Source organism: Lissotriton vulgaris, unplaced genomic scaffold (assembly GCF_964263255.1).
Source record: "Lissotriton vulgaris unplaced genomic scaffold, aLisVul1.2 SCAFFOLD_727, whole genome shotgun sequence".
Classification (NCBI taxonomy): Eukaryota; Metazoa; Chordata; class Amphibia; order Caudata; family Salamandridae; genus Lissotriton; species Lissotriton vulgaris.
Window position 1 is genome coordinate 638,066 of NW_028245479.1, and position 23,597 is coordinate 661,662.

The 23,597-nt window shown below is 47.7% G+C and overlaps 1 protein-coding gene across 1 annotated transcript in view; it reads right to left on the reverse strand.

Moving 5' to 3' along the window:
* The window catches only part of LOC147666408 (N-terminal EF-hand calcium-binding protein 1-like), an 816,258-nt gene that overhangs the window by 595,062 nt on the left and 197,599 nt on the right, over positions 1-23,597 (reverse strand). The window lies entirely within an intron of this gene.

Here is a 23,597-nt window from a genome sequence, read left to right on the forward strand (position 1 = left end):
GGTGAATGTGAGGAGGTGCACGGAGAGACTCCGACGGAGGTACCCTACCCGAGGGATTCTTGCAATTCGGTAAGACGAACGACTCACCCGCTGTTCCTCCCCACCCGGTCGGGGCCACATGACTGTGTTCTCGCTGATGTCCCCTAGCACATAATTTCTGGAGCAGGACACAGCCCTACGTCTGCAGAAGAGAACTACCCCTGTAAGGTAATGGTGGACTGATCACCCACCAAGTCTGTATAATTCTGTTATTGACTTTCGCAAGAGCCAAGCTGTTATTGACTTTTGCCAAAGCCAAGCAAGCGAGGTGAGTTTTTAAAACCTGTTGGTGCCTGTTCTGTATGATTCTGCTGTTATTGACTTTTTCAAAAGCCAAGCTAGCGAGGTGAGTTTTAGAAGCCCGCTGGTGTCTGTTATCTGTTTTCAAGCATGCCAGTCAGTAGTAAGTTCAAGAGATTATGTTGTTGTATGTGTACGCAGGACTCCCAGCTGGAGGCGGCCTGTCCGCTTTATCCAGTAGGGACTCCATGCCAAACGATGTATGTTAAACATGCCCTTCTGCCATGAGGTTTCCTAATTCTGGGTAAAATACACAAAACAAAGTAACGCAGAATTACAGTGGCAACTTTATGGCTCCTTTAATTCCCAAGTTCTCGCCAACTTAGAGGAACAATTAATGAAAATAAAAACACGCCCGTCTATGTTTGAATCTGTTTGATTTTGGAGGAAAGAGATAGAGCAGAGAGCTAGAAAGCAGAAGGCTCAAGAAAGAAAACAGGAACGTATGTCAATGGCCGACCACGCCAGAGAAAATTTACAAAATCAAATGACAAAGTCAGTAGAAATAGCCGATAGGGAGCATGGGGCCCGGGTACAAAAATGTTATCCAGCTCGTGAGGAGAAAAGAAAGGGCCATATGGATGGGGCAGAAGAAGGTGGTTCCTTGCTTGATGCTATGCCCCAATGTACCCTGCCCTGATGCCTCACACCCTGTATGTCCCCCGCCACCGTCCACTCCTGCCCCCACTGCCCCTCTTACTGTTCTCCCTGTCACACCATCCCTCCCGATTTTTCCTATGACACCGACCACACCCGCTAACCCTGTCCTTGCTGCGGGAATGACAACAAGTCTCCATCCGCCCAACCCCTGCTGCTTTACCCCTTCATGCCCTTTTCCTGCTTCCCCGTGGTCTAAAGTTAAGCAGGATTTATATACATTTTTGAATTCCCCCAGAGTGGCCTCCTTGCGCTCTGCAGTCTGCTTTTCGTCCCTTCGAGAAAATGACCTACGGAGGCAACAGTATGAATGTTGGATAAGTAACGGTAATATTTATGCCTTTAAAGAAATATGGTCCACCTTTTCCCAGTGGACGATTATGGAATGTGTACCCTGGTCATGCAAAGATTTGAGAATGCGCTTATGCAGACACCCACCGGATTAATGGACCTTAGGTCGCAAATAAAAAGAGGCGATGTTCAGGGAGAGGGGATGTTTGGCACTATGTCTGCTTTAATGGCTTACCATGATATGACCGCTTTTCCCAACACCCCTCTAGAAACAGCTAGTCCATTGAGAGAGGCGGCCCCTGTCTTTGTTAACTCAACCAATGCCCAAAATAATGGCTGAGGGGCTGTTGAGGCACACTGGCGCAGGCTTTGGGTTCATGTTCCTTGGAAAAGGTCAGAAATAATGCAGTTAAAAGGACAATCACCAGATCCCCGGAAGAATCTGGCAGCCTTTTACAGAGAATTAGGACAGATTATATCTGCAGGTGCTCTCGTTCTTGAGGATATAGATTTACTTTTTGGTACAGTTGTCCCCACTGAAATTTGGGACAAGATTCAACATACTGACCATGAAGTGGCGATGGGAGGTAAATGGGCTGACCTAGAGGCTTTGGAAGAAGTAAGTGTAGGAGGGACTAAACCAGAAGCTGCCATCCTGACTTTGCCTGGTAAAATAATAACGCTTATGAAAACACTTTTGCCGGAAACTCTCATTAACTGGGATAAAATAAATGCCTGTAGGCAGCAAAAAGATGAGAATGTGGCTGACTTCTTTACACGTTTTGAGACAGAATACAAGGGACATAGTGGTGTGGATCCCCGGCCCCCAGGTTCTGGCCCAGTATTTGTCGATAAGTTTGTCAGAAACTTGCTTTCTGAGATCTTCGCCAGGCTTAAGAAAGTTGAAAGTACGTGGTCTGCCCAGACTATGAGTGGTATCTTGGCTATGGCACAATATCATGAGAATAGGGAGAATATATTTATTTATTTATTTAGTTTCTTGTATAGCGCAGGTATCGATCCCGGCAGGGATATCTCCGCGCTTTTGCTCGCTAGGAAGTAGTGGGGGAGGGAACTTTGCAGATGATCTGTGATAATGTGAGCTGACCCGGCCAATTATTCCTCTAAGAACAGGTTGGTTTTTAACTTTTTCCTAAAGGAAAAGTGGTTGGAGATTTGCCTAAGACTGAGGGGAAGGTTGTTCCATAAGGTCGGTCCCACAAGGGAAAAGGCACGGCCACCTTGTCTGGTCTTTTTTACAAGAGGGGGTTTTATTAGCAGTTGGTTGCTAGAGCGCAGAGATCTGTCTGGTTTGTAAGGTTGCAACTTTTGGGTCAGATAGTTCGGGCCGTTCCCGAACAGGCACTTATGAACAGTGCAGCAGATTTTGAACTTGATACGTTGCCGTATCGGCAGCCAATGCAGTTCTCTCAGTAGAGGCCTGGAGGGAGTTCTTGGAGGGGCGTTCAGAATCAGTCTTGCCGCTGTGTTCTGGACTACCTGTAGACGGTTTATCGCTGCCTCGTTGGCTTGTATCAGGAGTCCATTACAATAGTCAAGTCGACTAATCACCATGGTTTGTACAAGGGTCTTTCTGTAATTATCCGGCAGATAAGGGAAGACCCGCCTCAACAGCCCAATGGTGTGGAAGCATGCCCCAGCGATCACATTCACATGCTCCTTTAAAGTTAGATTCTGGTCTAACTTTACCCCCAGATTTTTAACTGTCAATTTTGGGGAGGGCAGTGGTCCTAGATCTAGGGGCCACCAGTCAGGGGACCATAGTATGGATGCTTTTCCAAAGAGCATAACTTCCGTCTTCCCAACGTTACATTGGAGACGGTTGGAAGCCATCTAGTTAGTGATGGCGCTCATGCCTTCAGCGAAGTTATCCCTAACATTGGAATTAAGGGAATGGAAAGGGTAAAGAAGTTGGGTGTCATCGGCGTAAGACACTGGAGTGAATCCATATTTCCTCACAATCTCAGCAAGGGGGGCCACGTATACATTGAACAATGTGGGACTTAGGCATGAGCCCTGTGGCACCCCCTTCGTGAGCACCCTTGAGGTGGAACGATAGGGGCCCAAGCTGACGGATTGTGAGCGCCCGGACAGGAAACTCTCCAACCAAGAGAGGGCCTGTCCTCCAATGCCCACTCCCTTCAAACGGCTCAAGAGAATCTTGTGGGACACAGTATCAAAGGCGGCCGACAGGTCTAACAGCACCAGAATCATTGAGCCTCCTCTATCCTGTGACATCTTGATGTTATCGGTCACGGAGAGGAGTGCTGATTCGGTGCTGTAGTTGGGCCTGAACCCAGATTGTGAGTGGTCCAGGCCCCCTGTCGCCTCTATGAAACTGGACATGTGGGTGTTGACATGTTTCTCAGCCAGTTTGCTCAGGAGGGGCAGAAGAGAGATAGGGCGGAGATTGGAGAGCTCTGTCCAAGGGGAGGTGGAATTTTTCCGAATGAAGATAGAGACAAGGAAAGTAAGAAGGTTAGGGATTTTAAGACTAAGGCACTTCTGCAGCAGGCTTACCCTCCCCGAGGTCCTGATGTCTGTGGGAATTTCAGACCGCAACCCCAACACCCTCCGAGGGCTCGTCTATCTACCCCCTCCGGCCCACAACGTATGGGAGCCCTCCAAACAGATCAGTGTGCTTATTGTAAGGGGTACGGCCATTGGATAGATGAGTGTCCCGTGTTAGCTGAAAACATCCGAACAGGGAAAACTCGGCCTCGCGCTCCCAGGGAGGGGAGGCCGACTAGGGACCATGGCCCGCCCCATCCGCAGGATAAAAAACATAGGCCCAGGGATGATGCTCCCGTCCGGCAGTGCCCAGTTCAATAGGTTTGATGGGTACGAAGCAACACGCACTCAATACAATGATGATTATGATGAGGTTGATGAGACAGGGTCCTATCAAACAAAGGACAGCCAGGAAACGGGCATTACCAGAGTGCAAAATCCAGTGGATAAAAGGGGCCCGTATTTTCAAATGTCAGTTGTGGGAACGATCAGAATTTTCTTTTGGATACTGGGGCCACCAGGCCTTCTATTGCATGTCTGTCAGTCCCGGAGGCACCCCTTTCTGGCAATATGAATGTCTCCGTGGGTTTTGCAGGGACACCTGTGACCATCTCTGTCTCTGAACCCCTTCCCCTCGATATTGGCCCTGCACATGTTGACCCTCCCTTTGTCCTTACTACAGGTTGCAGTGAAAACTTATTAGGTATGGATTTACTGAAAGCTCTGTATGCGACCAAAGCATGTAGTCCCCAAGGTGTATCCTTAACAATCTCCCCACCTTCCTACATGTATCTGTCCGGTCCCCTCCCACCAGAGTTGCAGTCTTTACCTTCCTCCCTCTGGGCATCATCAGACACTGATGTAGGGTGTCTCAACATGAATGAATGAATGAATACACATTTCTATAGCGCATGGCTACCCTAGGGCATCCCAGCGCTTTTAGGACAGCTAGAATAATTCCACTACTTAAGGAAAAAGAAAGGTTTTCAGCAGTTTCCTGAAAAGGAGATAGTTAGGTTCAAGGCGAATGGGATCAGGAAGCCGGTTCCATAATTTTGCAGCATCAAGGGCAAAACGTCGGCCAGCGATACGTGCCAGACGAATCCTGGGAACCGTCAAAGGTTTTTTGTCTTTGGATCTAAGCGTCCTAGGAGCCTGATAGGGTTGCAGCATGGGCACGATCACCGGGGGCTATTACCAGTGATCGACTTATGCACGATACACATAGCCTTAAACCAAATTCTTTGTTGCACTGGAAGCCAGTGCAACTGACAGAGCGCTGATCTAGCTGAAGTGCGTCTCTGGACATTCATAAGGAGTCGGGCAGCACAATTCTGGACCACTTGTAAGACATTAATAGTCCCATGTGGGGCACCCAAGTAGACCACATTGGCATAATCAAGCCGTGACAAAATAAGGGCCTGCACCAGCAGCCACCTAGCGTCAAAGGGAAGGAGTGGCAGGATCTTCCTTGGCAGTCTGATCAGGCCATAGCAGGTAGCGGCCACTTTGCGTGATTGTACAGAGAGACTGAGATTGGAGTCCAACCATACACCCAAACTCTTAATTTGTTTCTTGGGCAGAGGGGGTGGGCCGAGACAACTAGGCCATGAAGGGTCTAAGTTCGGGGGAGCTGCATGTCCGAGTATCATGATTTCATTCTTGGATCCATTCAATTTAAGGAAGAACAGATACATCATCTCGGCTACTTTGGCCAGACACGAGGTCAGATTCTTGTGTCACTTTGGCTGAGTGGCACCACCAACTGGGTATCGTCAGCATACGTAACCAGCTGGACCCCCCAAGGAAGCACAATGTCTGCCAGGGGCCGCATGTAGGTGTTGAACATTGTGGGGCTTAAAGATGATCCCTGGGGGACAGCATACTGTAGGGGGGGGGTCTGTTGTGAAAGAGCCTCCTCTTCAAAGACCATGAAGGATCTATCGGTAAGAAAGGACTGCAACCACTTAAGGGCAGTCCCCGCCACTCCCACATCCATCAGTCTTTGGATCAAGATGCGATGATTTACTGTATCGAAGGCTGCGCTGAGATCTAATAAAATATTAGCAGCGCAGCCACCGGTATCCACAATTTTCCTCACCTCTTCCACCACAGCAAGGAGGGTCATCTCCGTGCCCTGCTTACTACGGAATCCCGTCTGAGTGGGGTGTAGAGCATTATTATTCTCAACATTGACAGCCAGTAAAGAGTTTAAATGTTTTTCGGCCAATTTGCAAATGCCTCGTAATAAAGAGTTTGGGCGATAAGTAGCCCAGTCCCCCGGGTCTAAATTTGTCTTTGTTAAAAGTGCCTTAATTCTTGCTTGCTTCCAAAGCGGCGGACCCACTCCGGCCGCAAGAGGAGAGTTAATTACATCCCTAATAACTGGGGAGACAATCTCTGGGACAGATTTAAGAACGGAAGGGGGCGCGACATCGGCCGGAGATCCGGACTTAAGATTATCTAGGAGACGCAGTGCGTCGGATAAAGAGAGGGGGGCGAAGACCTCCAGCCTGGCATATAGGAGGGAGAGAGAAGGTTATACATCAACCTCCAATTGTGGAAATAGCGAATAAATATTGGAGACCTTAGTGGCAAAAAAAATTGCGATCTTGTCACAGTGCTTTTGTCCATTCGTTGGGTCAGGAAGAGAGCTAGGAGGGGTGGTAAGGGATTTTAAAATTTTACAAATTTCCCTCGGGGAATTAGAGGTCGACTCAATCTTTTCCTGGTAGTAACTGGATTGAGCTGCCTTTATTTTAGTTTTGTACAACCTAAGTGCGACTTTATAGTCCGCCCTACTGGAATCGGAGAAATCCTTCCTCCATTTCCGTTTGGACTGCTTGCAGGATTGCTTGAGCATTCTAAGTTCAAGAGTATACCATGCTTTCTTGTTGAGTCCAGCTCGATGAGAGAATTTTTTCTTGGGAAGGATAAGATACAAAGAGGATTCAAGCCAACTGTTGAAATCATCGTTGGCTTTAATGGGGTTAGGGCAAGGTAAGGGGATGGAATTATTACGATTGATTGCCCATTCCTCCGCTGAAAGTTTAGACCAGGTCCGACCCAGTTTTTTAGATTTCGTAGAGAGTTGTGGCAAATCACGGGGGTACAGACAAAAGATAGTAGTGAGTGGTCTGACCAGGGAACTAAAATGGTCTCCTTCAGGATGATGTTATCCAGATTGGTAAAAAAAAGGATCAAGCACATGACAAAATTTATGGGTGGGACCCGTTACAATTTGTCTAAATTGAAAGGCTTCAAGGCCTGCTACAAAATCTCGCGAATAGGAGGAGTCTCGGTCATCCAGGTGTATATTAAAATCACCAAGAATTGAAAAAATGGGGGCAGAGTTAGCCAGATTTACGGCAATACTTGGAAGATCATTACAAAAATTAGCGTGTCCCCCTGGAGGGCGATATAGAAGGATTCCAGAGAAAGTACAGGTAGGAGAGAAGCCAATGGCAAAAGAGAAGCTCTTGCAATCCGACAAAGGGCACTTAGTCGATCTACAACTATAAATAGTTTTGAGAATAATGGCAATTACCCCTCCGCGACCACACTCCCGATCCTGTCATACCATGGTGTAGTTGGATGGAAGAGCTTGGACAACATCAGGATCGGAAGCCATATTAGTCCAGGTCTCTGTAAGATAGAGAACATCAGGACATCTATCATCAAGCCCTCATAACCACTCATGTGGTACGCATCCAGCCAGGTGCACTTCTCCCCCGTCTGCGGCAGTATCGACTGCCCGCGGAAGGAGAAACGGCCCTTTTAACAATATTATCTGAATTAATGTACAAGATCGTAGTGGAGGAGACACGTGGTAATATCTGTAACAGTCCCATTATTCCCGTTCTTAAAAAGGCTAATGGAGATGCTCTCTCCCCTAAAATATACAAATTTGTGATTAACCTGAGAGCCTTTAACAAAATAACAATCTCCCAATATCCTGTTGTCCCCGACATTACAGTCCTCTTAACGATGGTCCCTTCTGACGCCATACACTTACACTTTTCTGGACATGAAGAATGCTTTTTTCAGCATTCCAATACATCCTGACAGCAGAATTTTTTTGGTTTCTCCCTTAGTGGGCGGAGCTTTAGATTTTGCTGCGCCCCTCAAGGTTTCACTGAGAGCCCCAGTATCTATAGTCAAGCCCTAAAAAGTCAACTAGATTCCTTGGAACGCCCTGATAATTCCACACTATTACAATATGTAGATGACCTCCTCATTGCTGCAATGTAAAGAAGCTACTCTCTGTTTGTTACGCCACCTTGCCCTCCATAATCACAAGGGCCTAGATGTAGGTAATTTTATTTTACCACTTCTTAAATACCGAATTTTACCGATTCGGTATTTAAGAAGTGGTAAAATAGAGGGGGGGGTGTAGGTATTACAGAATCGGTAAATATCGAATTGTTGAGATTCGGTATTTACCGATTCTGTAAATACCGATTCGGTAATGCCCATTGATTCCTATGGGCATTGAAGCCCATAGGAATCAATGGGCATTACCGAATCGGTATTTACCGATTCGGTAAATACCGATTCCAGCAAGAGTGCAGGGGGTGTCACTTTGACACCCTCTAGCACCCCAAATACAGGCATGTGTGCCATGTTATGTTATGTTATGTTGTTATGTTAGTAGTTTTTATAAGGCGCGCAGCTGCCCCAGCCAAGGGGCATCCCGGCGCCTGATCAGGTACCACAACACAACAAATCGATGCTGGGAAGGAGAGGAAGGAATCAGTCAGCGATTGGGAACAAAAAAAGTTTTTATGGCGCGCCTAAAGGAAGTAAGGCTGTTCAAGGCTCGAATATGGACAGGGAGAGAATTCCATAATCCTGCCGCTAATACTCGAAAGGAGCGACCTCCCATCCTACTCAGTCTAAACCGTGTATTGACTGCCAGATGGAGAAATTCCGATCTGAGAGACCGCGTAGGAACGTAGGAGGAAACAAGCTTAGCGAGGGCTGGAGGAGAGGAAAGCTTCAAGATTTTAAATGTCAGGCAGAGAGCCTTAAATTTAATTCTTTGTCTGACCGGCAGCCAGTGGAGAGAGGTCAAAACTGCAGAGACAGAGCACTGTCTAGGAAGGCCAACGATGGCTCGCGCCGTGGCATTCTGCACCCTTTGCAATCTAGTAGCCTCCGCCTGATTCACTCCGAGCAGCAGCGCACTCCCATAGTCCAGCCGAGAAAGAATGGAGGCTTGGACCATCAGTTGCCGAGTAGGGGGGTCGAAGAATTTGAGGACCGGTCTCAGCCCTCGCAGAATACCATAACAGGTAGCTGCAACCTTCTTCGTGTGGCTGGTGAAGGAGAGTGTAGGATCCAGCCAGACCCCCAAGTTCTTAACTTCGGCAGCTGGGATGGGAGTCACCCCCAATTCTGGAGGCCACCACTGGTCTCCCCAGAGCTCCGCCTGCTTTCCTAAGATCAGGACCTTGGTTTTTTTGGCATTTAACTGCAGACAGTTAGTTCGCATCCAATTTGCCATGGCTATGAGTCCTGCACGGAATCTGGGAGCGTTCCCCTCGGGATCACCGCTGAGTGTCACCGCCAGCTGCGTGTCGTCGGCATACGATGTCATGGTTAGGCCACATTGTCTGATGACTGCAGCCAGCGGTTTCACAAATAGGTTGAACAAAGTGGGGCTCAACGCAGAGCCCTGCGGAACCCCCAGCCCCAGTGGATGGAAAGAGAACTGACAAGGTGGAATAGCCACTTTAAAAAACCGGTTCGAGAGGAAAGAGCAAAACCATTGGAGAGCAGTCCCCTCAATTCCCACTCCCTCCAAGCGCCGGATCAGAATGCCGTGAGACACCGTGTCAAACGCGGCGCTCAAATCTAACAGGAGGAGCGCCGCTGTCTGCCCAGCATCCAGCACCGTTCGCAAGTGCTCGGTCATAAAGAGCAGTGCAAGTTTCGGTGCTGTGTTGTGCACGAAAACCATTCTGGCTCTGGTCTAGAATGTTATTTCGAGAAAGGTGGGCGGACAAGATGGAGTTCACGTGTGCCTCAGTGACCTTGGCGGTCCAGGGCAGGAGGGAGATGGGACGGTAGTTTTCTGGTAGTAGGGGGTCAAGGTTAGGCTTCTTTAAAATTGGGCTGACCACTGCCTGCTTCCAGGAAGTAGGGACCACACCCAATGTGAGCGATAGATTGATCAGATCCAGTATAGGCTCACGACATAGGGGAGGGAGAAGTCTGAATAACTCTGGCTTCAGCGGATCTAATGGAGAGCCGGATTTAATTTTGAGGCTCAGAGTATCAAAGACCTCGTCAGACATTACTGGCAGGGAGGACAGAGTTTCATGAACCGTAGCTATCACACCAGTTTGCTCAGCATCGGGCACAGATGACGTAAGTCCTCTTAACGATGGTCCCTTCTGACGCCATACACTTACACTTTTCTGGACATGAAGAATGCTTTTTTCAGCATTCCTATACATCCTGACAGCAGAATTTTTTTGGTTTCTCCCTTAGTGGGCGGAGCTTTAGATTTTGCTGCGCCCCTCAAGGTTTCACTGAGAGCCCCAGTATCTATAGTCAAGCCCTAAAAAGTCAACTAGATTCCTTGGAACGCCCTGATAATTCCACACTATTACAATATGTAGATGACCTCCTCATTGCTGCAAATTCTGCCCCAGCATGTAAAGAAGCTACTCTCTGTTTGTTACGCCACCTTGCCCTCCATAATCACAAGGGCCTAGATGTAGGTAATTTTATTTTACCACTTCTTAAATACCGAATTTTACCGATTCGGTATTTTTAAATTTTTTTAAAAAAACTTTATTGACAAGTAGACGTAGAAGTTATTTTCGTCATCTTCACTGTTTGCATCTGTTACATATTGTCTCATTATGTCTGCATAGATGGTTAAATCACAGGACAGATTGGTGTTCAAGATTAATTTACATAACGTATAAAGAGGAAAGAATTGCATATAATTCCTTACAGAATCGCATAGATCAACATTCCATACTCAGATCCAGTTCGTATTTCGCCCACCACCGATTCGGTATTTAAGAAGTGGTAAAATAGAGGGGGAGGTGTAGGTATTACAGAATCGGTAAATATCGAATCGTTGAGATTCGGTATTTACCGATTCTGTAAATACCGATTCGGTATTGCCCATTGATTCTTATGGGCATTGAAGCCCATAGGAATCAATGGGCATTACCGAATCGGTATTTACCGATTCGGTAAATACCGATTCCAGAAAGGGTGCAGGGGGTGTCACTTTGACACCCTCTAGCACCCCAAATACAGGCATGTGTGCCATGTGGCACACAGACATGCCCTAAGGTCATGTCTGTCTGTCACATGGGATAGGTGTGCATGCACACATGTGCATGCACACCTGGATTCAGTATTTTACCACCCAATTGGATTGGGTGGTAAAATACCGAATCTGAATGGCCTGTGGCACTGTAAACTGTGCCACCTACATTTGTGGGTGGTGCTACCTTGGGGGGTGCAACTAGTGACGTATGCTGATGATACTCAGCTTATCATCACTCTCTCCGGACAGATGTCGACCTATGACAAACTTTTCTCCTGCCTTAGCAGAGTCCGTGAGTGGATGGATGACTCCTTCCTAAAACTTAACGGAGCAAAGACGGAGATCATGATGCTAGGGCATGACGCACCCTCCTCGGTGGATGGCTGGTAGCCTAACATTCCGGGCCAGCCCCCCCCCCCCCAAAAAGAGAAAATCAAGAGTCTGGGAATGTGGCTGGACCCAGCGCTTAACTTTCTGGGGCAAGCCCAGAAAGTAGCAACAACTTGCTACGCTCTGATGAGATCACTCAGGAAAATCATTGGGCTGCTCCCGTTTGAAGCAAGGCGGATATTAGTCCAGGCCTTGATTTTAACGCGCCTCGACTACTCCAACGCAGTCTACCTAGGGACCCCTCAGGGGACACTTAGGGTCTTACAGACTGTACAGAACTGTGCAGCCCGGATGCTTCTACAGATCCCTCGGAGAACCTCAGCCAAACCAGCGCTCCGACAACTACACTGGCTGCCGGTACAACAAAGGATTGAATTTAAGGCTATGACAATTGACCACAAAGCCCTAACCAAAACAGGACCTGATCTTATCCAACCTTTGTTTTGTCCCTATCAAACTAATAGGACCCTTAGATCCAGCAACAAGAACCTTCTGGGAGTTCCCAGAATAAGGAGAAGCCGTATGGGTGGCAGGCGTTTTGCTGTTCAGTCAGCAAAACTTTGGAACAGCCTGCCTGACTCTATTCGGATGGAGGAGAACCATCTTAGATTCAGGAACATGCTGAAAACCCTCTTATTTCTCTAACTCATCGGGGATGAATTTGGCAACTGAAGCGCTGAGATGCCTCCGGGTAACCATGCGCTATACAAATGAGTAGTCAGTCAGTCAGTCAATTACAGAATCGATATATTTACCGATTCAGTAATTTACCGAATCGGTAATTTTACCGAATCGGTAAATATACTGATTCTGTATTTCTCAGCCCCCTACATCTGAAAACCCTAATACCGGTCGGAAACGGCCGAAATCGGACGTTTCCGACCTGTATTAGGGCTCCTACATCTGGCCCAAAGTCTCTTTGAAAAAGCTTCAGTTTTGTCAAGAGAAGGTGACCTATTTAGGTCATCTCCTCTCGAAGGAGGGAAGGCAGGTCACCGCTGATCGTGTAGCCATTATCAATGCTATGACGGCCCCACAAACACAAAAGCAGGTGCAAGACTTCACAGGCCTAACCTCATACTGTAGACAGTGGATTTCCAATTTTTTGGCCATGTCAACCCTCTTCTTGCCATCACCAATAAAGACATATCAGACAGTTCCTTTCCATGGACTAGAGAGCATGCACAAGCCTTCCAAGATTTAAAAAAAAGGCCCTGTGTACTGCTCCAGTCCTCGGTACTCCTGATTATAACAAAAATAAAATTATTTTTGTACATGAGACAGACCGCTGTGCATGACCCAGATGTTCGGAGGTCACCATCGGCCATGTGCCTATTTTTCAGCCACCTTAGATCCTGTTGAAAGGGCTCTCACAGGATGCCTACGGGCGACCGCTCGGCCGCCCTCACAGAGTGCCGGGATCGTCATGAACTCCCCCCTGACTCTGATGGTCCCCCATTCTGTAGCTACCCTCCTTAATAACACCAAGACACAGTACCTCACTAGCGCACAACTCACAGGATATGAACTGACACTCTTTGCCAGCCACATCAACATCAAAAGATGCACTGTACTAAACCCCTCCACATTACTGGATACTCAGGATGCACGCTTAGACCCACATAACTGCATATTAAGGACAGAGGAGGAGACGAAGGGACGGGTTAACTTACAGGACAGCCAGATAGCAGAACCAGAAGGTACACTGTATGTGGACGGATCATGTCTCGGAGGGTCAGATGGTAACACCTCAGCTGCCTTCGCTCTCACGAAATCAGGGCGAGTAGTAGAAACAGCTCAGATTCTGCAGTGCTCTGCTCAAGCAGCAGAATTAGTGGCATTTACTAGAGCTTGTGAGTTAAGCAAAGGGATGACGGTAAATATTTATACTGACCGACAATATTCCTTCGGGGTGGCCCACAACTTCGGGCGGTTGTGGAAAGAAAGGAATTTCCTTACTTCCCATGGGACCAAGATTCGACATGGCCCCCTAATTCACCGACTGTTAGACTCTCTGACACTCCCCAGAAAGGTGGCCATCATAAAATGTAAAGCCCATAAGAAAGTGACGGATGATGTTGGGAAAGGCAATGCCCTGGCTGACCAGACGGCCGGACAAACAGCTCTTAAGAAAAAGGAAGGAATGTATGTAGGAGGTCCCGCTAGGTGGGTGGTAGACGAGGGCATGGTTGAAAACACAGTACAGAGTGTGTTTGATATTCAGTCCCATACTACGCCTGAGGAACTAAGGGTGTAGAAATAGCAATCAGCAAAGGAGGGAATTGATGGTTGTTGGGTCCGTACGACTATGGAAAGACAATGGATGTTACCTGACAGTCACCTGCTACCAGTAGTTACGATGGCGAATGGTCCTGCTCACATCAGTGCACAAGGGATATGTAAACTGTTGGAACTAAATGGAACAACTCTTAGATACCAGCATATGCTGACAAGCTGGTTAAAACATGCATGATTTGCCTAATGTATAACCCAGGAAAAGGCACAGTTACTCCCAAGGGAGGATTCTCTCCTCCTACCTTCCATTTTGAAGTCCTCCAAATGGATTACATCCAGATGGACCGATGTAACAATTTGAAATATGTCCTAGTGGTGGTCTGTACCTTCAGCTGATGGGTAGAGGCCTACCCTGTCAAAGACTGCACCGCTATCACTACCACCAAAGTGCTATTTAAAGAGTACCTCCCACGATTCGGTTTGCCCCGCTTGGTCTGGAGTGACAATTGGATCCACTTTATGGATTAAATTATGGAATATGTCTGTACAACATTGGGTATAAAAAAAAATGTCATGCAGCTAACCACCCCCAGTCAGCAGGTCTAGTGGAGGTGTACAATGGCATCCTAAAAACTAAAATGGCCAAAATAGTAGCCGAGACAGGTGTCACTTGGGTTGATGCTCTGCCCTTAGCCCTACTGTCCACAAGAACAACGTCCCACACCAGAATAGGGTTATCCCCCCCATGAAATTGTGTTCGGGAGGCCTGCCAATGTATGGGGTGGACCACGGCCTAAGAAACTGTCTGATGTTGAATACCCTATATTCACTGATTATCTGTACAGTTTAACTAATACCTTTCGTACTCTTTATCACCAAGTGCATGAGGCCATACCTGGCAAAAGCGAGGGCCCAAGACACGCCATCCAACCTGGTGAATATGTCTTGGTGAAAATTTTTTGACGGACTAGGAGCCTCGAGCCCCACTGGACACTGCCCCGTCAGGTGTTGCTGGCGACCCGCACCACAGTGAAAGTAAAAGGTCGGAAGAATTGGGTGCATTTGTCGCACTGCAGGTGTGTGCTTCTGCCCCTCCCCTATGATCAGTGGGTGAGGGAAGGACAAGGAGACTCAGAAACAGAAACAGTGTCTGCGTTTGTCCCATTCAGCGATGCCAGACTGCATTCTACATCCACAAAAGCAGAGAGTGACAGCATACTGAAAGGAAGGGTGGAACCCTCCCTTAACTCTGCTCAACACAAAGAACAATTGTTTCCTGACCATACTGTCCCTACTTCTGACCGATACTACTTGCACCCCCGAGAGAAGGCTTGCCCTTGACTTCGCCAAGTGCCTATAGGCTGTAGGGCTGTGATCTTCCCGTCTGAGAGTAGTGCTGCTGTGTCAAACTAAGGTACGCCATAGGGCTCCTTGGCACTTGCGCCCAGTGAAGCAACCACCAATCACAGACAGCCACTAGAGGTCCCTGGCTTAACACAGTGGCTTCCGTCCAAAACACCCGAATCCAGAAACAATATGTTAGTCTACATTTCTTAAAGTATTTGCCACTCAATGGCAAAAGGAAGGTCTGAGGAAAAGTGTTCTGATCGGCATCATTTGTACCGGGACTCCTTTGCTTTTTCAGTGCCATCTCGTGTCAAACACTTCCACATCACCCACCTGGTCATTTCTGCTGATGCCTGAGGAAATTCTAACTGACACGACAAAAACCATCTTGCAGCCTGCACTTCTGCCCAGGAAGTGTCACACACCCAACCCCCCCTGTTCTTTGCAGTTTACCAGAAAGCCTTGAGACACTCACACCCTTGTAAATGATTTGTTTTCCATCTCCTGCTCCCAGCCTGGTAAACATCCTTGACACCGTGATCAGGTTATCTGGACAATGGTCTTTCTGTTAGGCCTTGATCAGGGTGATTAAACAATTACCTGAAAGACCGGGCTTTGATCAAGGTGATTAAACAATGACCTGAAAGACTGAGCCTTGATGAAGCCGAGTGAACAATGATTTGCGTACCAAGCTTGACCAGGTCACCATCTACAAACTCGTCTGGATCTGGTTATCAAATGCAAACACTGCCCTGATTGAACAATGAACTAACAGCCAAAAGACTGAGATGAAAAAGTATAAAAGGCTTGTAAGCTGCGGAGTAAAGCAGCAGCCTCCTCTGTCTTGTTTCCAACGAGCTTGGGACTCTGTTCCATAGCCCGGGCTATTTGAATAAATCTGTGTTCCTCATGCAGACGAAGGCTCCTGTTTCTCCTTTTACTGAGTATGGAGGGTATGGAAGACTTGGGCGGTTCCCCCGCCGCCGAGACCCAGTAACTGGGTTTAATCGGTTCTTCACTGCAGAGGGGCTCAGCTCATGCTAGGGCACCCTCTCACACAAAACCAAGCACTCTGCCTTCAGGAATCTCAAGTCCTGCCATAGGAGTGACTTATAGGTTAATGTGTGTCTGTTGTAAATGGTGGATATAGGTATACTATATCCCAGTAAGGGGTGCTTATACCACCGTACCCAGGCTGCAAGTGCAGACCTGTGGTGCCATTTTAGAAGGCTTCCGAGGGGTGGCATTATACATGCTTCAGCCCCTGGTAGGCCTCTGGGGTACCTATGCCCTTGGTACCTAAGGGACCATAATCTAGGGACTCACAAGGGTAACCCAGTAACCAATCTGGAGTGTACCTAAGATACCTGCAATCAATTTAGAGAGAGAACAGCTAGGCTGGAGCCCTGATTAGCAGGGCCACGGTCAGACTAAAGTTGATAAACCAGTGAAAAACAGCAAAAAGTGGGGGTAACTATAGGAAGCAGATCCTACTCTCCTACAATGTACTTTTAAGTTTTACATGTTCTGGTAGTGAAAAACTCCTCCATTTATTTTTCACTACTGTACAGCTTACCACCTCCATAGAATGACATTGGGGTTATGTTAGTACATTTAATAAGAAGTAATTTCCAATTGGAAGCAGGTAGACAGGTCGAGTTTGATGTCCGAAGAATTACAATTCAACCCCCTCTTTAATGGTCAGCTTGAATCATTTTATCACAATTCTGAAATTGCCACTTTTAAAGAGTTTGCATTTTCTTGCCCTAGCCATTTAGTGCCAGCAGCCTGATCCTGGGTCACATGACTAGGTGTAGCTGGCAGTTGGGCTTTGTGTATTGCTCCTAGACAGTGAGGCAAAGGGAAGATAGGTGTTGGCAGGATGGGCCACTCTGAGTTAACGAGAAGGAGAAGTTTTCACCAACCATACTTGAACATCACAAAGGCTCAGCCTAAGCATTCTTACAAAGGTTCTGTCACTATTCTTTTTGTGACCCCAGACATGCTGTGGTGGGACAGGAAGGAAGGAGATGCCTGTCACCTCAGGGGGGTGGACAACTCTAGAAGATTCCTCCACTTCAATGTGGGCACCAGGTATAAATGTTGGACCCTTAGACCCAACTCTTCAGTACACTTCTGGACCTGTGTACTCTGCCAGGAAGAAGGACTGATGTGCTGCTGAAAGGACAGCCACTCTGATGGACTGCTTATCTGCTGTGCTGACCTGCCCGGTAACAAGGACTCGACCTGCATCTTTTGAATCCAGGACCCCAGAGTGACTCCAAGGCCTAGTTGGCTGGCCTTTTGACTACAGCGTCAGAGACAGAAGGCTCCAACAACCTTAAACACAGCACAAAGGGGTGCCAGCCCAGTCCTGAACCCTTAGAAGTGGGCCTGAAGGTGCTCTACCAGGCCATCTGTGGTGGTCTAGTATCTCTGTCTCGGGACTCGATTTCCCAACACCCCTCAAGGGGAGTCAGAAACACTTGAGCTGGATTTCTCAGCAGAGGAGGGCAGCTTCCTGATCAGTGCATCAGCTGGAGAGTCGGCTTCCTTCGGCACTTGCTGTAACGAGCTGCGTCGGGCAAGTAGGTCGTTGAACTGCTCCGAACCACCATGCCTTGCCATAGCAAGTGAAGGTATATTTATACCTTGAAGATGTTTAGGAATGCCATGTTTGACGTAAAGTCGGGCATATGAATGTCATGAATGAACCCCTAAGGAATTTATGTTCATTGTAACAACTAACTGAGTTCTTGGAGAAATCAATATTCAAGCAAGGGGAAGTCCCTAATAGCTTACGCTGGTTTTCCAAGAAATCGTTGTGACGTTTGGTGAACGGATGGAAGTAGCCATGCCTGTATTTGGGTTGCATGGGCTATGCCTAAATAAGGGCTTGATTTCTATGCCTATATAAGGGCAACGTTAATTGACTTAAATAAGGGCATGAATTGGGAAAATTCATTCGGAATCTAAAACGCCATACAACACTCTGAACCAGCCAATGTGTGAAGTATCTTGACATAGGACTTCGCATTGCAAGCACCTTGTTGATGGCGTCCTTGATGACAATGCAGGACCTCGCATCGCAGTTCCTAGGAGTTGCAGCTGTGTGAAACATCCTTCACATGGGACTCCACAACCAGGATTTAAGGTACTCTTGTTCAGCCGACCTGAGTGCCTGTAACTAGCCCGGGCTCTATTGCGGTCTACCTGAACTTGTGACTTTGTCCCGATCTAGCGCAACCAGATATCCCAAGTTGGCACTTTGTGCTTAATTATGCTATTTTCCCTTAAATCTTTAAAACTGCATATCTCAGGGTATACGGATTGGATTTTTATAATTTTGGTCTGGATGTATTTATTAAAATGTACTCTATGTTTTCGAAATAAATGTAGGAATTTTCTTGTGTTGTGTTTTTATTTCATAACTGTTTGAAGTGCTAGATAAATACTTTACACATTGCTTTCAAGTTAAGATACTCGGTGCCAAACTACCAGGGGGATGAGCACAGGCAAATTTGGGGTTCGCTTGTGCCTCACTCTGACAAGGATTGTGGTTCCGGCTTGAGTAGGGCGTCACCCCCTCCACCAGTAACCCAATTTCTTACATTTGGTATTAGAAAAAATGAAACTTGAGTGACATCGATAAGAAACGTAGGTGGTTGATGGGTTAGCATGTCTGTAACGAAGCCCTGGGGTTCACAATTAGTCAATCTAATTTACTTAGTTTACAAACTAATATGAAATTCAAGTTTCACAAGGAAAGAACCCTGTTAAATAAAATACAGAGATTTTCCATAAATACAAAGTTAATTGCATGCGCCACTCGAATGCATCTTCATACTGAGCTCCTAAATTCAAAGCTCTTGGGTCTGAACCCGTCTCACATTGTATAACAGAGCTTGTCAGCTGCCATTACTCACCACAAATAGATGCTGCGAGCTATCCTAGGCTCTGTCAGACTCCGCTCGTCACCATTTTGAAATCCGCTGACAATAAGCCCGCCATGAATCATCTCGTTTAATTACGTGCCTGGAAACTTCAAGACTGCACATATATTCTCCGTGAATTCGAATACAAAAATTGGCTTGATACCTTTATTTAAAAACGCAGATATTTTTCAGGAGTTGGTGCAACTGTCTGCATGTCTCACAAAATATTATAGAAGTGGCAGTAATAATGTGTATAATTGCAAATACTATATTCTTCAGTTCAACAACAGCCTGATATAAAACGGCAGTTGTATAAGAAATTCACTTCAAGCAGGTGCATTCAAGCGCCTTGAAATCCCACCGTGTTGGCATGACAATCACTGCTTTATTTTTCTGTTATGCATGAATACGGAATGTGTGTTCACAGCATTCTGCTGCCAATGTTTGCTTAAATTTCATATGCCAGAATTACTACACTAAAACAGATGGGCTATTGGAGCACATACAAACTCCTCACTCCGGGGACCGGACCAACATATCCTGCCTTGTTCCCGGAACATAATTTCAGCAAAAACAGATCCGATTGCATCGGTGGCTGAAGAGGTAATTTGTGCACAGCTTTCACCTGGCGACATGATGTTCAGCATGAAGTGGCCCTCGAAAGAGACGTGATGTTTGAGGAGAATTTCTCATTTCCCGACTGATCAGCTTTTCCAATATCTGACGTATATTACAGCCCCAACTGCGCGGGCTGCGGCTTGACTGCAGGGGCCCCCGCGAGTTCTCTGAATTGTGGCTCGGCTCGGGGGCACGTCTGTGGCAGCTGTAAGCGCGAGCTCCGTTCTAGGAATTAACCTCTGTGGCCTCAAGGCGGCGCGCGGACAGTAACCCAGGCACCCCGTTCCCCACCAACAGCTTTCAAGAACGGGCTGGAAAAATACAACCAGTGATTGAGCCGTCGAAGCCATATGAATCCAGTGTCGACTGGCGCGTCAGAAAATAGAGATTGATTAAAATTATGATTTTACAGACTGAAGATGAGAAACAGTGGGAGCGCACATTGTCACCGCCAAAATCATTTTAGGCAGTTCATTCACCCACGATTAACAGGAACAGTATATAGGGGCAAATTTACAAACCCCTTGAGCCTCTTTTACGCCGTTGTTGCGTCACTTTTATGACGCAGCTGCGGCGCAAATCCAGCGCCATGGTGTGGGATACTTACAACGTGAAGCATCTGGGAGATGGGTCACGTTGTAAAGCCCTGCGCCACATGTAGGCGTTCCTACGCAGTGGGGTCGTTCCGGCGCAGGATCGCCTCCTAAAAGTGGCTGAGTGAAATCTACAAGATTAGGGCCATGCTGTGTCAAAACCCTGCGCCTGCTTGAAGCAGGCAAAGGATTGACGCAGCATTTTGAGGATAGGGCACCCCCGAGCCTTGCTGGAGCTGCGTCACGCTTGCAACGCAACTCCAGCAATGCGCAGCCTTATGGCAGCAGATGCGTCACGCATCTGTCCATTTTTGATCCATGGTGCGCCGCATTTTAAATGTGGCGCATCCATGGTGGCGGAGCCGTGATGCACAATAACTGGCACATTCCTGCTGATATGCAGGGATGCGCCAGTTATTGTAAATCTGCCCCATAGTACATTAAGTGTTCCTCCTTTAGTTTGTATGTGTACAAATTTGCTTTGTATTTTTATTCTCTTTGTGAGGGGGTACTGCTGCCAATCAACAAACACGAGTTTAGTCATTTGAATTTCTTCATCCCGGATTTTTTTTTAACTCTTTGCTCCTCTTCATTTCTGATTCTTTCTTCCCTCTTTCTTCTTCTCCCCATTCTTTTTGTTTCTTACTTTCTTCTACGTTTTACCCCTTCTTTGTTTGCCCCTCCCCATGTATTCTCCACCTCGTCACTATTTTTTTCTTACCATCTATGTTCTCTCTTCAGTTGATTCTGACTTATTTATTTCTCACATTTATCAGTTCCCTCTTTCTACCACTTTGTTTGGCACCTTTGTTTATAGCTTCTAATTTCTGTCACACTGTTCCCTTAAAGTACTATTCATGAGCTTGTGTCATGAGGTCTGAATGTCCCCAATCAAAGTTCATGGGGCTCCTTAAGAATATTTAGTTAGTTTAAGTGGGATACATTACTGCTAAATTGCTCTGATCCAGTGCTTAACTTGAGCCTGTGATTTCTGGTGCTTGGCACTGGCACTTAATTATCAACACCAGCAGGAATGGAAAGGGGCGACCACTCGGTCCCCCCGAACGTATGGTCGGGTGCCCCGATCCCCCCGGGAAGCCATTTTGGGCGGGAGGCGTGTCACAGCTGGTATGCCCGAAGCGGCGTAGCCGGGGCGCGCCTTTTCCCGCCCAAGAGGGGCTGTCCTAGACACCTACACCGTTGGCCACGCCCTGTAGGCGGTCGGAGGAGGGTCCACGCCCTCCCGGAGAAGAATAAATGGAGCAGCAATCCAAAGAAGCATCCTCTTGTTCCTCTGCTTGGAAGCTGCACCTCCTCGTTGCACATGAGCCCTTGACGGAACAAGAGCCAATTTTGAGGATTTAATTTTGTGTTTCTTCTTTCAGCGAGTTCGAAGCTTCCTGACCCAGGACCTTGAGGATTACCCTTGGACGATGCCTGGCAAGAAGGTCGGAAAGAGGGTGGGAACCGACCAGATGCTTCGTATGCTGGTGAAGGACATGGCGGACATGAAGAAGCAGATGGCGGCAATGAACGGTGCGGGTGGACCGAAGAGAGTCATCGGACCAGCATTGCCGGGGGTGGTCCCTAATGGGAGAGGTAGAAGGGCCAAGAAGGGGGCATCGGGTGGGGAGGCCCCGGTTCCCGAATCACCTCCAGCGGACCCGGTCACCCCGATCGAGGCCCCAGTTCCGGTCCCGAACGCGGGACAACCAATCCCTGTGGTGGTCACTCCTGTGAACGAGGAAGATATGCCTCCGGAGCTGGCTGCCCAGTTGGCGGCATGGTTGGGCAGAGAGAATGAGGGGGCCACGGCAGAAGAAGCCAGGTCGATAATGAAGCAGTTGCGGCAATCGAAAGAGGCTGCAAAGGCACCGTGTCCTCTTGTTTCCCCGCAGGCTCCCCGTGGAACAACCAGTATCGGGCGTTGGTTCGGCAGCGACAACGGTCACAGTTACCGGTTCAGGTAAGCAGCCATTGCCGATGGCGGGGGAGGGATCGGTACCCTCAAGGAGGGAAAAAGTCGTTCAACATATCCCGATTGATGTGAAAGAGAGGATTTGGGCGGATAAATATGTGAACATGTTTTCCTTGTTGACCGATCACTATGAGATTGAGCATGTAAAAAACCAGAAAGAGTTTTTGCATCCTAGTGTATGGCGCGCAAAGATGGCGGGTTTCAGAGTAGATGAAACGATCGCCAATTGGGCCAGAGCGTTTGGAATGTTCACTGCAATTATCGGGGAACGTAGGCCCGAATTATTGGTGGAATTAGCCGTTTATCAGACACGTATCATGGAATTTTATGAATCATACGGGGGCAATCAATGGTGTTGTTACGATAGCATATTTCGTAAGTCCAAGGAGCACGACTCATCCCTGACGTGGGATTGTTTCGACTCCATTTCCTGGCAGAAAATTGAGAGGTCGAGCACGGCGAAGTCGCCATCTTTAGGCGGAAACCGGGGGGAGCCTTCCCGCCATTCTTTGGGGGCGCCCTTTCGGGCGGGTACAAGCAGCGATCAGAACACAAAGAATAATGGCAACTCGGGTAAGAAAGGGGTCTGCTGGAGCTTTAACAGAGGCAAGTGTTCTAGGCCACAGGGATCTTGCAGGTTCAGGCATGAGTGTGCAGGGTGCGGACAGTCCTCGCACCCCGAGAGTACGTGCAGAGCCAAGACTGGTGATACGGGAGGTAGAGGGGGCGCCAAACAGGTCTAAAGTAGACCGAGGGGCGCCATTACCTACCCCGGTTGATATCATGGCACTGATCCCTTGGCTGAACGAATACCCTGATCATATCTCCGCCGGGGTGTTGCGAGACGGTTTCTCATATGGTTTCCGCATCCCGGCGGGGGATTTTCGGGGGGAAGCACAATGTAAGAACCAACTATCGGTTCAGCAGAATACGGCGGTGGTACAGGCAAAGATTGGGAAGGAGGTGGCCCGAGGTCGGGTTGCTGGACCATATGACATACCACCAGTTGGCAATTTTGTTTGTTCACCTTTGGGAGTGGTCCCCAAAAAGGACCCAGGGGAGTTCAGGTTAATACATAATTTGTCAGCTCCTAGGGGCCTTTCGGTGAACGATGCGATTTTTTAATTATCAACACCAGCAGGAATGACAGTCTGCCACATGATGGCGTTGTTTGTCTAATTTAGAGAAGAGCACAGCAACATGTTTCTTTAATAAATATATATTAAAAATGACTAATACATGCTGGCCAAGCAAATTTTTTTTATTGCTTCGGGGCAAGGAATCATGTGAATTATCATGCTTGTAGGAGTGTGGTGGACAGTAATTGTGTTGCTATAGCATTGGGAGTGAAGGCAGGGGCAATGGGTGGTGCATGCTGCAGTGAACTC